At 35.8% G+C, this 16,475-nt stretch overlaps 1 protein-coding gene across 2 annotated transcripts in view; it reads right to left on the bottom strand.

Annotated features, from left to right (window-relative positions):
• LOC109082378 (leucine-rich repeat and immunoglobulin-like domain-containing nogo receptor-interacting protein 1) overlaps positions 1–16,475 on the bottom strand; it is an 84,044-nt gene that overhangs the window by 26,425 nt on the left and 41,144 nt on the right. For both annotated transcript variants that reach the window (XM_042752594.1, XM_019097266.2), the window contains one exon: positions 14,441–14,583. The gene's annotated coding sequence lies outside the window, so the exon portion shown is untranslated. The remainder of the gene's footprint in view (positions 1–14,440; positions 14,584–16,475) is intronic.

Raw genomic sequence — 16,475 nt, 5'->3', positions numbered from 1 at the left:
AAGTACAACAGTAAAAAAAAAAAGGCTTTGAAACTAGTTTCACTTACTAATAAACTTTATATACTAGTAAATTTCACAAATAATTACAAAGAAATGTTGTTACACTTTTTAAAGATGAAATTTCTAAGTAGAACAACTATTTTTTTTGTTGTTTTTGTAAAACATACTTACACTGTTATTTTATGTACAACTTCGAAAATCTTTATTTATTTTTACACTATAGGCATTTAGAAAACAAAGTACAATGTATAATGTGAATAATTATGGTTACTAGCTACTAAGCATCTCCGTTTAAATTCTGGTTATCTTTTAAAGATTTAATGCAGCTAACCTAACAAATTTGAAAAAAAACAAACAAAAAAAAACATATGGGACGTTTTTAATAGTTCTCATTTTATCAACCTTGTACTGCCAAAATGACATGACTTTGTTTCCAGACGGACTATTACAAAAACCTGCACACACCGACTCTGAGAGGTTTCGTGAAGCTGCCAATCAGATTTGAGCTTGTCAGATCAAAGCAGCGAAGGAAGGGTGTGGAGAGAAATGGCTCGGCTCACTTTAGCTGGGCTCACACACAATACACTATGTTGAGATATTTCTCTTTGTATTACTGATGGCATTTCCCAGCCTCAGGCTGCAGTGCAGAGACAGCAATAGCTACTTTAAAAGATGTTTCCAGCACAGCACTCATCTCATCTGGAACCAACAAAATCTCATTCTCTTGTTCTGTATTCTCTTGCTATGCTGGTAACAATCATATCTACCCACACTGACTCAGATCACACGCACACACAGTGAGTCAAGGGCTGTCAGGATTACCAGCATCTAATTTTACAATCACCGGTTCATAGTTGGAGAAAACGTAAAGATATACTAGAAAAAAAGAGTCTTAATTGTCCTTTAAGGTGAATACACATTTCAGAACTGTATTTTTTAGTAAAAAAAATAAATAAATTCTTTCATAGTGAGTGATACAAGTACATCCAACCACATCTAAAAATGTTCATTTTACATGTTCATATTAAGCAAGAATGTGCTTTAGTGTAAATTAAACACCATAAATTAATACAAAATAGCACTGATAACACTAAACAGAACTGTAAACCCAAATATAACCCTTGAAAACTGCCAACTATTAATAACCTTACAAGTTCCCATTCCTTCTCAGAACCTACTTAATTATGTATGCAGTTAAAAGAACCAATAGCCACACCCCAAACACAGTGGCCACTCCTCCAAAACACAATGCACAGACATGACCAGATCATCTGACATATTAACTTAAATTCATTAATTTTAGCTAGTAAAAAACACAGATAAAATATTATTTTGTAAAATTGAATAGGAAAGAGGGCACATGTTAAAAATGTTTTATAAATGTAGTCACTGAATGAAAAAAACCCTGAAAAACAAAAACAAAAAAAAAAACCCTGAACCAATTTTGGAGTGACCTGTTTTTCCCCTGTCTCTATGGGCACAGGTCAGGCTATATAACATAATATATAGAGTTTTGTGTCCAGAAAATCCAGTTCAAATCCTGCCTCCAGAACTTTCAATGATTAAAACTATCCACATAAAAGAAATTACATGCTCTTCCACATTAGGTCTCAAAACCAGAGATTTCTCAGTCTTACAACACATGCTGTCAAACTCTAAGCCTCAACAGTACAGTGAATTATTTTGGTATATCCGACAGAAGAACACAAGCCTTGTAACCTTTGACTGAGGGTCATGAGGTCATTGTTAGGGTTTACATAATCAGTACTCACTGCCTGCCCACGTACAGGCATAATATTCAGATTCTCTCTCAGAAGAGATTTTACACTTCATGAAACACATTTTCACCCAAACATCAAAGCCAGCAATTCTTTGAGGAATAAGCCCTGCATTCAGACCTTACAATAATGAATCCCTACAGCAAAAAAGACTAAAGTCATACATTATTAAACCCTGCTGCACTGATCTTTTACAGTATTAAAAGCATAAAGGAATGAAATCTTACGTCACTGAACCCCTACAGTGCTCATGTATTACATTTGGACTGTAAAGTACCGAAATATTACAGTAATAAAAAAATAAATAAATCACAGTACTGAAATCATACAAAACTAAAACTGTACAGAACTGACATTTTATCTTTTGACTGTAGTGACCTGAAATATTATAGTTATTAAAACACAACAGTACTTAAGTCGTTTAATATTTAAAAGACTTATATTTTACAGTATTAAGAGTGTAAAGTACTGAAATCTTCCTTCATCAAAACACTACAATACTGAAATTTTACCGTACATAATTTTACTGTATTGGGACTGTGAAATACTTAAATATTACAGAAATAAAAAGACACAGTACTGAAATCATACAATACTAAAATAGTATAGTACTGACATTTTCCAGCATTAAGAATGTAAAATACTGAAATATTACAGTAATAATCACAGTGCTGAAATTACACAAAACTAAAACTGTATTAAACTGACATTTTATAGTTTGACTGTACTTAAATATTTCAGTTATTAAAACATGACAGTAATTAAGTCATTTAATATTTAAATCTGCTGCACTGATGTTTTACAGTATTAAGAGTGTACAGTACTGAAATCTTCATAGACACCCAACAGTACAGAAATTTTACAGTACATAAGAAATATTATAGTAATAAAAAGCCACAGTATGAAATCATACAATAAGAAATCAGCATAGTACTGAAATTTTCCAGCATTAAGAACTGAAATATTACAATATTAAAAACTAGGGTACTAAAATCATACAGCACCAAAACTCTGACACGGATTTTTACAGAATTAAACTGTATAATACTGATATTTTACAGTGTTAAAATTCTGCACTACTGATATTTTACAGTACTGAAACTGTAAAGTAGTAAAATATCAGAGCATTAAAACACTACAATATTGAAATAATACAGCAACAAAACTCTACAATACTGAAACTCTACAGACCTAAAATTTAAGGTACTGAAATTTTACAGTGCTAAAAATCTACTCTACTGACATTTTACAGTACTCAGACTGTATTTTTAAAGTAATAAACACAACTGTACTAAACTTTTACAAAATTTCATAAACTACAGAAATGCATCCCTACAATACTGAAATCTAAAGCAATAAAGCTTTACAAAACTGAAACCTTAGGTTACTGAAATGTTACAGTAAATCCTACAGTACTGAAATCTTACAGCACTGCATCACCAATATGAAATCCTTTTCAGTTTTAGTGTTGGGATGAGAATTGATCATGCAGCATCTATGTGGAAAACCAATAGTTTATTTTTATCCTGCATCTCAATTACGACTTCAGTAAACAGAATTTCCCAGATGAATGCTCAAAGTGAGATCAATTAAAAACACTTAGCTTATGAACAAGGCAAATTAAGGAAATTTATGGCAGAAGAATATGGATGGACAGCAGAATTTGGATGCAGATCAGCTTGCTGCTTGGCTGAATATTTGGCATCTGTTTGTGCCAGTATGGCTCACGACCATCAAACCACTCTAAGAGAATCTTAGGCGGAGTTTCACTCTTATGCTTGGGGGGGCACCCACTAGCAAATGAGCCACGAACATTTTTAAATATATTCTACATTTCATATATTTACATAACACACACACATATATATATATATATATACATATATATATATATATATATATATATATATATATATATATATAATATATATATATATATATATATATATATAACATACCTAACGCAGAAAAGCCGCCTCTTTTTCCGAATTGCGTAGATCAGTGGTTCCCAATCCTGGTCCTGGAGAACCCCCAACACTGCATGCTTTTGGTGTCTATCTTATCTGACACACACATTTGAGGTCTTGGAGTTTACACTAATGAGCTGATGAGTTGAATCAGGTGTGTTTGAATAGGGAGACATCTAAAATGTGCAGTGTTGGGGGTTCTCCAGGACCAGGATTTGGAATTACTGGCATAGATGACCAGGGGCGCCTGCAGGATTTCTTCCCAAGGTATGCACAGAATTTTTTTTTTTTATTTATTTTTTTTTTTATGGGGGACCAAATCAAAAGTGAGATCAGAGACAAAAGAACAAACAAGTCACAAACTCAAAAAAACAACAAAATACAAAAATACATATATCAAGAGCATGCTCAAAGATGAAAACAGAGAACAAAACAGCACTGGATGAAGTGGATTAGTGGATAGAGCCCTGTTATAGGCTCAATTATAGGCCCTATCGAGTCTTTTTTCCCCTTTTCCCAAAAAAAGCTTTTACTGCTGTTTCAGCTATTAAAGTAGTTCAGTTTTGTATGTAATGGAAAAGTGATTATATTTCGTTTTGATTCTTTATAAAGTTAATTTAGAACAACGTTAGGAACATTTTTTTGTTCATTAAATGTAAGCCTCAGTTTTTAAATTTTTATTTATTTTTTACCAAGCGGCCAGCAGCATAGTGAATTGATCATATATGTTTGATAAGTTTAGCCTTCTAAAATCATCATGACTTGCCTAAAATAAAATCTGTATATAAAAAAGTTCACAATGTTTGTTTAAATGTTTAACCTATATAAATGTGCGCTGTTAGACGCATATCCAGTCATTTGTGTGGAGAGTGGAAGCTGAATCGTGCTCTGCAGGACATGGAGGCACCAGTGCGATTACTTGCAGTTTTTTCTAACACTGGAAACAACTTAAAACATGGAGTCATTTTTGTTCATAAAGGTAAGAGTAATACATCATTCTAAACTATAAAGGGTCTAGTTTTATTTGTGCGCACTCATAATATCAACAAAACGTTGTGCTTTTTTAAAATAAAGAAAACATACGCTTTCTGGCATCTCGGTCTTTAACAGGAGCGCTTCACAATGATGAACCTAAACTCAGCGAATTGCCTCACAGACATGATAAAAATATATAGAAAGCTTTAAATTACTATTTTAAAACGACAAATAAGTCAAATCAAAAATAGAAACTCTTTCATTATGTAATCGGTGCATTTCTCTCTAAAGGCACATCCATAATTGATGGATATTTTAAATATAAAAATAAGGAAAAGCCTGAAACAGGCCCAATTATGATTTGTGTTTTATTTTAAATTCTGTACAATTAACAAATAAAACACAAATTATAATGGCATATGTAAAACTTTGTCCTATAAGCTGCTTATATTTTCAGATTTTTATGTTGCTCTGTTCGGAATACCTTTAAAAAGTTAAAGAGCAGGTCATATGGTATTTTAAAGTGTCCTAATATTGTGTTGGAGTGCCCTACAACAGGTTTAAATGCATCTAAGGTCAGGAAACATTGTAATTTTCTCAGAATATACATTTAATATTCAAGTCATTTGCCAATGATTAGGAAATGATTCATTCCAAGCAAGTTTGGTGCAAACCCCTCCCTTCCACAAGCCTAGTCTGCTCTGATTGGTCAGCTGGACAAGCCTGTTGTGATTGGCACAGAGAGGAGTCCTTGAGCCAGTTAGCCAGCGCTACCATTGACAAACCACCTTTACATAAACCAATATAGTGCTCCAATCCGTTCTTATGACATAAAATACAAAAACACTTATGCAAGCGAATCGTGTCCACAGCTAAAGTTTAACTGCTAAACTGTGAACACTTGGTGAAAACGTTAGCCGAGTGCTATCGTGACTAACTGATGAAACAATACAGTTTGTAAACCAAAATATGTCTACTGTAATGTTTGAAAAACGACAGACAAAAGACGCTGTCTTAACTTTTAATCAGAACACAGAACAGCTGTATCACAGCTGTATCTCCCACATTAACCCTATAACTGCCGGTGCAGCAAATTAAACAGCAATTTCACTATGATTATAAAGTCTGTGTGCTACACTACATTCTTTATTATTAAACGAAGTCATTAGAACAACATCAGTCTACGCATTCTTAGGAAATAGTAGGTTCACAGCGAATTATCAGAACTAGCTTTAAAAATTACTTTATTGCATTCCAGATGCTTTTAAAGTACTTTTCACTTAAAATTTTACAGGTAGCTTGAATGTAAAACATTGTCATGAATTCATTGTATTCCCATTTGTAAAACAGCCAACAAATTAATTGTTGTAGACTAACCCGATCTCATGAAAGAGTGTATAGCACGATTTTCTGCTTCTATTTGGCGTAATATTTATATGCATAAATTGACTTTGGCATGCAAAAGACTGATAAATTCATAATTAATGCCATGGCTGGTTTAGTCGACAGAAACACATGCCTATAATAACTGCTGAAATGTTTGCGGAGCAAATCTCAGGTCAGTCTGAGCGCTCATGGTGCGCACAGTGCGTACAGTACAGCCGTACACCTGCAGGCACCATTGTACTGTAGATGACCACTGTCTTTCTCTTCTCTTCTGATAGTTGTGCCCCCCCCCCAGCCCCCCCTAAACTCCGCCTATGAAGAGAATAAACCAGCACAGGCTATTTTACAGATCAATGACGTTACATTATTGCAAAGTGTAAGTGTATGCATGCATGTGTGCATCCTCCTGAACCTCCTAAGTGGCTTCATAAATATCTTACGCTGGTACAATGATCCTGCTGTAAATGGGAGGATAGATGGATTTTTTTCTCAAAATCTCTCCTCATATCTCTCAGACAGATACATAATGCTGTGTACACAAATCAGATGCAGAATGTAGCTGAAAACATCCGCTGTTTCTCAGGAACAGATCAACACCATTGAGTAGAGCTCTCAAATGATCAAACAGATCTGTTTTAGCACTTGGAATTTTAACTGTATACATTTATTGGCATAGTTATTGATGCATGGACAGACCTTTTCAGAGTTGAGCGCCTCATCTCACCCTCATACCCACACTGCTCTGCATGTTTAGTGGACTAATGATGCCTGCAATGAACTGTAATTTGCTCCTTGAAGATCAGGCAGGTAGCGGTCCTATTAAGAGACCAGAAACATCACAAGCCGGCTTTGATGAAATGGTCAGGTATTTAAATTCATAAGGATGGGCATTCATCATCTGAAGGAGCATGCCTAAACTTGCTCAGCCAGTGTCGACGGCTCTACTTATTATTAATGGTAGCCACCTAGTATTGTTGCACCACATACAATGTAATGCATATGCAATGTATCCAAAATTGCTTCTCTGCATGCACTACTTGACGTTTGCTATATAGGGAATAGTAAATGAGTGCTTGTTTGTTGTTGTCCCTTAGATCAAGGGGAATTTGCAAATAATAATGAATTTACTTGTACTTAAAATGTACAACTTGATAAAACATAATACTGTAATATTATAAAGATCTGCATATAATTTGATGGAAAAAATATTGAAAAAAAAATATTTTTTTAAATATAAAGTCATATTTAAAAACATACTGTCAGTTGGCATTTAAAAAATAAAATGTAAAAAAAAAAGACAGGGAACACATTAAAGTCCAAAGCAAATCTTAGAAAATGATAATTGATTTGTGGGCTGGATTTAAGGATACATTACTAACACCTGAGGGGCTGTATGAGACTATCTCATAGTTTGAGAACCTTGCCATTGGGGAAACTACACTGGTAAACACTGGTGTGAAAATAACCAGAAAATCTTTACCAACAGGGTGTTTCACACAAGGACAGGGAACAGCTGCAGGTCAGGAGGAAAAAAACAAAGCTCTCAAAAAAGTGTTTCAAAGGGATCATGGGGTTATTCGATTGATTTCCTTTAGGTAGATCACATATCATCCCAATAGACAAACTCAGTCTAAAGACAATTTAATTAAGAGGCAGATGGCAGCAGGGGAGATAATCCTGCAGAGTTTGATGTAATTCAGAGATGATTAAAAACCCATCGCTGCACTCCCCAAATGAAGCGACGGCCTCACTTTGACCACACCGAGGGTGGGAATCACAGATTTACCCACAGGCCCCTCCTGGGGCTGCACTAATCAGCTGGACTCATCTGGAGTTACCACTTGAATTTTCCATAAGAAAGATGGAGTCAGTGTTCCCTTGTGACCCGAGGAGGTAACTGGGAATTCTGCTCCTACATGATAGAGCCATTTTAGGCACATGTAATCACGTATCTGCTTGAATAATGGTGTGTCTTTGCTTTGGCTTCATTTACACTCATCCATATAACGTCCGTATGATTAGCAACATCTCACGTAGGGGCTATTTTCAGGCAGGATATTTATAAAGCCTGGATATTTAAAGCCGTCACAGGATGGTTTGGATCCATTCCAGATTTGTAATTATAATTTCTGGAAGTCTAGAACCTACAAATTACAAACTGTTTGTCAGCATATTATTGTTGAATTACTGACAGCGGTGATTTGTAACCTAATTCAATTCAGAATGAATTTTAGCATTTAAGTGCTTCATGATGAAAACCAACAAGAGTGTTTTGCATTTTACATCAACAAAAATTATGCATATTTTGGCACATTAAATCAGCAAGTGAGTTTGAATGTGGCACATCAGGGAAGAAAAATCACAGTATTAATTAATATCTCAATTGTTTCACCTATAAATCAGTGAGTTTAAATGAAGAGCAAACAAAGCTACACCTAAAAAAAAAATTTCTCAGAAAAATTATATGTTTTGTTTTGTTATGTTGTATATCTATTATGTTTGAGAAGAGATATCAACAATGTCTCAGGCAGCTCAGATTTGCCAAAACTCAGAGATCTCTCCTCAGTTACCTTCAAGACCAAATTATGTGCTATCCATGAAATTATCCATGATTATGTGCTACACATGAAATGCTGGCAAAAATGTATTTATCATGACACAAATTAAGAATTTGTTCCAATGACTAAGGATTTTTTTTTTTTTTCATTATATTAATTTGTTTCCTCATTTTAGTTAAATTGTGGCCACAATTTATTATTTATTCTCTTGTTTTAGTTACTTCAACTTCGTGGCCATGATTTATTAAAATGAGGGAAATAATTTTTAATTCGTGGCCATGTTTTACTAAAAAGAGCGAACAAATTCTTAATTCGTGGCCATGATTTACTAAAACGGGGGAACTAAAACTAAATTCATGGCCACGATTTACTAAAACGAGGGAAAAAATTCTTCATTTGTGGCCACGATTTACTAAATCAAGAAAATGAATTCTTAATTTGTGGCCACAATGTACTAAATCATAGGACATTAATTCCTTATTTGTGACCAACGATTTATTAAAACGAGAGAACAAATTCTTAACTTGTGGCCACGATTTACTAAATCGAAGGTATGAATTCTTAATTTGTGACCACAATTTACTAAAACGATGGAACAAACTCTAAATTCATGGCCAGTATTGAACTAATATGAGGGAACACATTGTGAATTCGTGGCCACAGTTTACTGAAACGAAGGAACAAATTTTAAGTTCATGGCGACGACTTAACTAAAATGTGGGAACAAATTCTTAATTTGTGGCTTCCATAGTGATGTATATTTCTAAGGAATAAGGAGAAACAGTTGACACTTCAATGAAACAAATGATAACTCAAAGTCTCCCAAGCTCCAAAAGAGCATTTTAATTTTGTTTTTCAAAATTACTTCAGCAAACATGGTTGTGTGGTGCATTCTCTGAGAGGTCTGGTCACCGGTTTCCCATTCCAGCTCACATCACCGCCCTCCAGATTCATGCATGTGTGGCATAATTTCCAAACTCTTTCCGTTCCCCTCACCACCGGCTACAAATCTCCTTCCCAGCAGCCCCCTCACCACCCGAGAAATGTCTTCACACTGCCGCCTCTCAGAGGGAAAAGACTGACCTTGACGACAAGTCCCTCTCTTAAACGCAGATTACACCAAATCTTTCTCCAGCACACATGCTTCCAGAAATCCATTTTTCCACCTCTGATGGTTTTATATCTCAGCGGCAGCTATTCAACAACACAGGACACTCAGATTAGAGTCAAATTTACTGTGAGGCAGCATAAACACTTCTTTATCTCATTAAGCATGCATGGATTCATGAACATGAATATTCAAACGTTCATATGAATATTCACAAAGTACCGCTCAGTTTCTCAACCTTTACTCTTTTCTTCTTTCTTCAGTCGCACACACACTAATCACATGCATAAACACAGGCGAGCGGGGTGTCTTTTTCTTGAGTTTTCTAACAATTACAATCAGCTCGTTCAGCAGAGATCTGCAACTGTTCCCAGCATGCATCAGCACATTGAATTTTCAACTCTGTATGTGTTAGGTGTTGAAATTATACTGTTCATCAATGCTGTTCTGATCTCATTTTGCTCTGATTGTAGGCGAGCACCGAAGTTCAGCTGTTAGAAAAAGCAGATATTTTAATAAATCACAGAAGAGCCACTGCACAGAAACCATCTGCCTGTGTATTAATATTACCAGTTGATCCTGACAAGGCTATACACACATTACTGACAGTAACATTAGCCCTAGTCTCACATGAAATCTGGTCTGCTTATTTCCCCCAAGAACCACCCACTTGACTGACACCTAATACGACCAATCACAGAATGTTTTTGCAGTATATACAATGTCTATAGATAGGTAAATCTGAATCTGGACATAACTCTGAGAAAATGGGATATACAGGTGTTCAAGTCAATTCTATAAACCTCAAACACGGTGATTTGGTTGGTTGGATGGATGGGTGGTTGTTTGGAAGGATGATTTGATGTGTGGTTAGATGGATGGATGTTTGGTTGGTTTGTTGGATGGATGGTTGGATGTTTGGTTGGTTAGATAAGTGGTTGGATGGAAGGGATGATGGAGGGATGGATGGATGGATGGTTGGTTGATTGATTGAATGGATGAATGGAAGATGGATGAATGGTTGGTTAATTGCATAGATTGATGTTGGGAAGGATGGATGGTTGGATGGTTAAAAAGGACAGTTTTTTTGCATCAACAATTTTAATAATTTAATAATTTGGTAACACTGTTTTGATGGTCCCTTTTAAACATTCTGTTGGTAATAAGTAACATTGCACCTACATGTCAACTAACTCTCATTAGAATATTAGTATACTGCCTGCTTATTTTCTGTTAACTTTTTATTGTGCAATGCTACTTTACAGACAACAGAATGTTTTAAAGGGACCATCAAAATAAAGAGAAACCAATAATTGTACTGTATTCATGCTGTAAAAAGTATAACCTGTTTTATTTTTTCCAATATTTTACTATGAAACACACATATGTTTTGCTCAGTATAATTTCTTCCATAAATCAGTCAACATTTAAATATAAATCACTAGTTAATATTTTTTACAGTACTGCACCATCAAATTATTACTAAAACATATAATAAATAATTCAAATGATTTTTTCAAGAGAAAAAGTGTTTAGTTTTTCCTCCTGTTTAGTTCATATGGCAAAGTAGCAATCACATATGATTTTTTTTTTACTTCAAGATGCTTCATATTATTTTTGTCATATTTCTTTAACCTGAAGTGGCAGTGTTTAACGTAAATTTAACTGGATGTTTTTATGGTGTGTGATCTGACAGAGTCAAGAGAAAATAAAGCTCCTTAGAACATCCACAAGACTCTCAGCACCAAAAACCATCTTTCAAAAGAGGAGAGAGAGAGAGAGAGAGAGAGAGAGAGAGAGAGAGAGAGAGAGAGAGAGAGAGAGAGAGAGAGAATAGGCCCAGCCATCTCATCTCACTCTCAGACAGAAATTGAGCTCCTATCTTTTTCCCTGTTTTTTTGAGGAAGAGATTCATACATGCAGATTCTAGCGTGTCGTTTGTCTTCAGTCATGCGAAATGCCGTCCGTCAGCTTTACTGCAGCCTGGTTTCCTCTCTGCACAGTCACGATAAATGATGGAGAACAGAAGCAAGACGAGGAAAAGAGAGAGAGAGAGAGGCAGGGCTGTAATGTTTCTGCACAGATATGGCTTTCAAATACTGGCTTATGGGTTGGAATTCATACGCTATCATTCAAAATGACAAACCAAAATAATACAAGGTTCATTTATCCTGCTGTTTTGGACGGATCCTTTTTACTTCATGGTTTCTACCAGCTACGGAGGTGCAAAAACAGCCCAGCGTAAAGCAAACTATTTTAAAACCAATTACATGGAAATAGCCATTACAGCATGTTGGGCCTAAAAGACTCAGAGTCCATCAAATAAAACTCAAACAGCCTTGGATAGCCAGACTTTTGACTATCAGCATAAATACTAGTCCACAAGCTCCAAAGTCACTCATGTTGTTTTCTGTCATATGAGTACACACTTTCCATAAGTAATCGCAAAATATGAACTGCAATTACAAGGCTAATCTCCTCCGTGTCTACAGGTACAATGCCAAAATTAATTCTCACACAAACTCACTTACATTAAAACTTTTCACAGTCTACCAACAAACTACGAGGTGTGTCTCATTCTATGTTTCTCACAATTGTTTATTTTTTTTTGGCTGTTGCTCATTGCTGCTCACTAACCGCTAATCAAAATAGTACACACAGTTGTCTAGTCTAGTCATCTATGCTACAATTTAGGGTGTTTTGTCTTAAAACATTAATGTACAACAAATGTAGTCTTATAATAAAATCTTTGTTTTCTCAAAAAGAGAATTAACATATAAAGCGATTATTATTACATCCGATTAGTAATTACATCCAGTTTGAAATGCGTCATAGCATCTACAATAAAATTTGGTTTTGTCGCAATCTTAAAACGAGATGCACACTTTCTGTACTGGAAGGTACGCAAATTTACAATAAAATATACACTTTCCACAATTAATCACAAAGTATGAATGTGATTACAAGGTCATTCTCCTCTTTGACTGCAGGTTGAAATTGAAAATATGTTGTAGCTTCTACACTACAATTTGGAGCATTTCTTTGCATAATTAAAACATTAACGTACAGATAAATGTAGTATAACATTTACATTTACATTTAATCATTTAGCAGACGCTTTTATCCAAAGCGACTTACAAATGAGAACAGTAGAAACAATCAGATCAACGAGAACAACAACGGTATACAAGTGCTATGACAAGTCTCAGTTAGTGTAGTACAGAACACGTAGCCAGGGGTTTTTTTTTTTTTTTTTTTGGGAATATGATAGAAAAGAAAAAAGGTAAGTACTAGTATTAGTTGGTTAAGTGCAGGTGAAAAAGATGAGTCTTTAGATGTTTTTTGAAAATGAGTAAAGACTCAGCTGTTCGAATTGAGATCGGGAGGTCATTCCACCAGCTTGGAGCAGTCCAGGAAAAAGTCCGTGAGAGTGATTTTGAACCTCTTTGGGATGGCAACACAAGGCGTCGTTCACTTGCAGAGCGCAAACTTCTGGAGGGTGCATAAGATTGAACTAGTGAGTTTAGGTAAGTTGGCGCCGTGCCAGTGGTCGTTTTGTAGGCAAGCATCAGTACCTTGAATTTGGTGCGAGCTGCTACTGGTAGCCAGTGTAACCTGAACTACCATATATCAACACAAGTATAATGCTTGTGTTGGTTTAGACAGCAAGAACAACATGTAAAGCGAAATTCATTCTCTCACAAACTCACAATACAAGTTCATTCTTGACAATCTATCAAACTACATGATACATGGAGACTGAGTTTGCATTCAGTTTTGTATATCGCAGTTGGCTAGTAGGATTGTACACAAATTAAATGTGGTTAAATCCAGTTTAAAATGTGCTTTGGAATCTATGCTACATTTTGAGTTGTTTCATTTCATACTTAAAGCATTAATGGATGAGAAATTTTATTCTATAACATGTTTAGTTTTAGACTAGAAAAGAAACATGGAAAGCGATTAGCAGTTAACAGAAATATGTTTTTCAATGGCTGACAATATCAGGTTGGCCGATATAATGTTGATACATGTATACCACAATTTAATGATAGACTCTTTGAACTGAGCAGAACACACAAATTCACAACAAAATTGACTTCTTATCCATCAACAAAGCTGTCTAGAATTTAAAACTGAAAAAAAAAGCCCTCAAACTTTCTCTAAACCCTCAAAAGTCATTTTAGGCACCCAGTAACTTATAAACAGGACAACCCAATAAAACCGTGAACCATGAATTACATAAAGCCAGCCAATCAGATTACAGCTCGACAGGCAGTGCACGAACGACCCGTGGGCATGTCATCCGAAGCTGATACGTGTCAGTGGGAGTGTTTGTTCTGCTCCGGCTGGGTTTGTGGGTTGCGGACACATTTGGACGTCTTCTGGTGGCCCTGAACGCTTAAGTTGAACCCCTGTAAACTCCTAAAGAAGCTGCTGTCTGTCAGATATGCTGACATCACTCACCTCTCTCACAGACTGTCAACGCGGCACCTCTTTTATTTTGAAATCAACTCTATTTCTTTTCTGGCACATTGGCTTTAATATGATTTAAAGTGTAGCTGCAGGAGACGGCAGTATACTGAGGAAAAATACCATGCCAGCACTTACATAACATCACAGAAACACAAATCACTCGCACTGTAGGAGAGGCTGAGCTGTACTCACGGGCAGTAAATGCTTCTCTGCTCTTTAGGATGGAGGCTGCTGGTTCACAGGGAATTGTGCAGGAGACGGAGACACGTTCTCTCCCGCGTCCACATTCCCCTGTCTTAATATCTCCTCAGTTGAAAATCCCAGAACAGATGAAACTGCAATGAGAAAAACAAAGCAGAAGAGAATATTTCAGGACTAATGCTACAATATGTCGTCATTTAGGTGCATACCATTGGACTGAATTATCTTAGAATATATATTTAATCTATTAGCCACTTTTGCTAATAAACATCACTATTGGTGCTATTAATCAAGTGAGGGTTAAGGATTTGAAGAAACGCCAATAGTTACTATTGAAATTTGAAACATATCTTACCCTGCATGCTACTAAAATTAATGATATATCAATTAAAGGTGTGCTATTACTTTCCTAAGTTCTGTCATGACAACTCTTGGAGGGATTTGCATGGTAATTTACATGACAATGTTAATGTATTTGGTCTTGGCGGAATAGATCTGCTATGCTGCTGCTGCGGCAGCTCAAGTACCGAGACTTGCTACTGCCAATACATCCACAACATGCTGCTGTGAGCATGTAAGAAATATTGCTGCTGCAAATATAACATGCATGAAATAACCCCCATGTAGCATACATGAATCACCTCATAGCAGATCTATACAGGTGGAGCTGGGGAAGGTGGAGGGTTTCTGAAGCAAGCTGCAACTGCTACGGCAAGCACTAGTCATATACATGAATGCTGAGCAGTGAGCTCATTGGCTACCAATAGAGGAGAGAAACAATCAGCTGTGCCATGTGATGATGTCATTAGGTCAGACTGAGTTAGACCTATCGGACTATGCCATCTAGAGTTTCATGTCAGAACTCCGTATTTATTGGACTTGGGTTTTTCTTCAACTTTGGAAACTTTTGTTTCCGTTGGACTTTTAAGACAAAGTCTTAAAAATGTAATTTCACCACAGTGTTATTTCAAACAAATCTCAAATTACATGTATTTTTTAAAAGCATTTTGTGGTGTCAATGCATTTTAAACATTTTTGGAACAAAACGGCTGTCGTCTTTGCCTATTTCATAGCATTAAATAATATTTTGGACAAAATTACAGCTTGACTGGAAATGAAACAATTAACATTGTTCACAAGTGATATTTACCCTGGTTTTGTGATATTTACCTCGATTTTACTTTGTTTTCTTCTCATTTCAAATTTCATCTCAAGCTTAATATGGGGCAAAATTGTTGGTTGTTGTGAAAATGAAAAATGAGGGACATTCGTGAGGATTGTTTTATTTAGATGTATCAAAGTTCTAATTTAGAAATTCATATTTTAATCGGTTTTATTGTAAAAATACAAATGATTACATTCAAGATCTAATATTAAGAGTAAAGAGTAAAACAACACAAAACAAAATCTGTTTTTTTTTCTTTTTAATAAAAATCAGGCCCCAAGTTGAAGAAACACCCACATAATGACTTGCACCTAATGATAAAACGTGACAATCCCATAGACTTACAAGCAAATACTCAAACCGTATCTAGTGAGCAGAATGTCACAGACTTTAATGCCTTAGTAACCACACAGACCACCCTAGCAACTGTGTGAAAAACCCCTTAGAGAAAATTAGCAACCTCATGGTGACCCAAAACAATCTTTTTTGCTGTCGAGAAAGCAGTCATAATAGAGTCCCCCAAGAAATATTTCAGCATCAAGCCTTTATTAACGCATCCACTACATATATTTTAAATTAAGCTCCATTACATTTATCCTCACATGGCTGCAGAAGATGTGACCGTTTCTCAAGGTTTAACAGCACTCAGTCTATTTTAAATGAGACCTGCGGTATTAGAACTCATAACCCTTCCATTTGATTGGCTCTGATGTGAGCGTCCACTGTTACTGATTGCCTCCACTGGGAGGGTCGCTTTGTCTCCTCTCGGCCACACAATTAGAGTTTTCCCCTCTCTGATTGGTCGCGAGGTGTGTAATACAAAAGTCGCACACACGCTGCGAGACCATCTCGGCCACCCTT

This window comes from Cyprinus carpio, chromosome B25 (genome assembly GCF_018340385.1).
Source record: "Cyprinus carpio isolate SPL01 chromosome B25, ASM1834038v1, whole genome shotgun sequence".
Classification (NCBI taxonomy): Eukaryota; Metazoa; Chordata; class Actinopteri; order Cypriniformes; family Cyprinidae; genus Cyprinus; species Cyprinus carpio.
The sequence above is the reverse complement of the archived record's forward strand: the minus strand, read 5'-3'. Positions and strand labels throughout refer to the sequence as shown.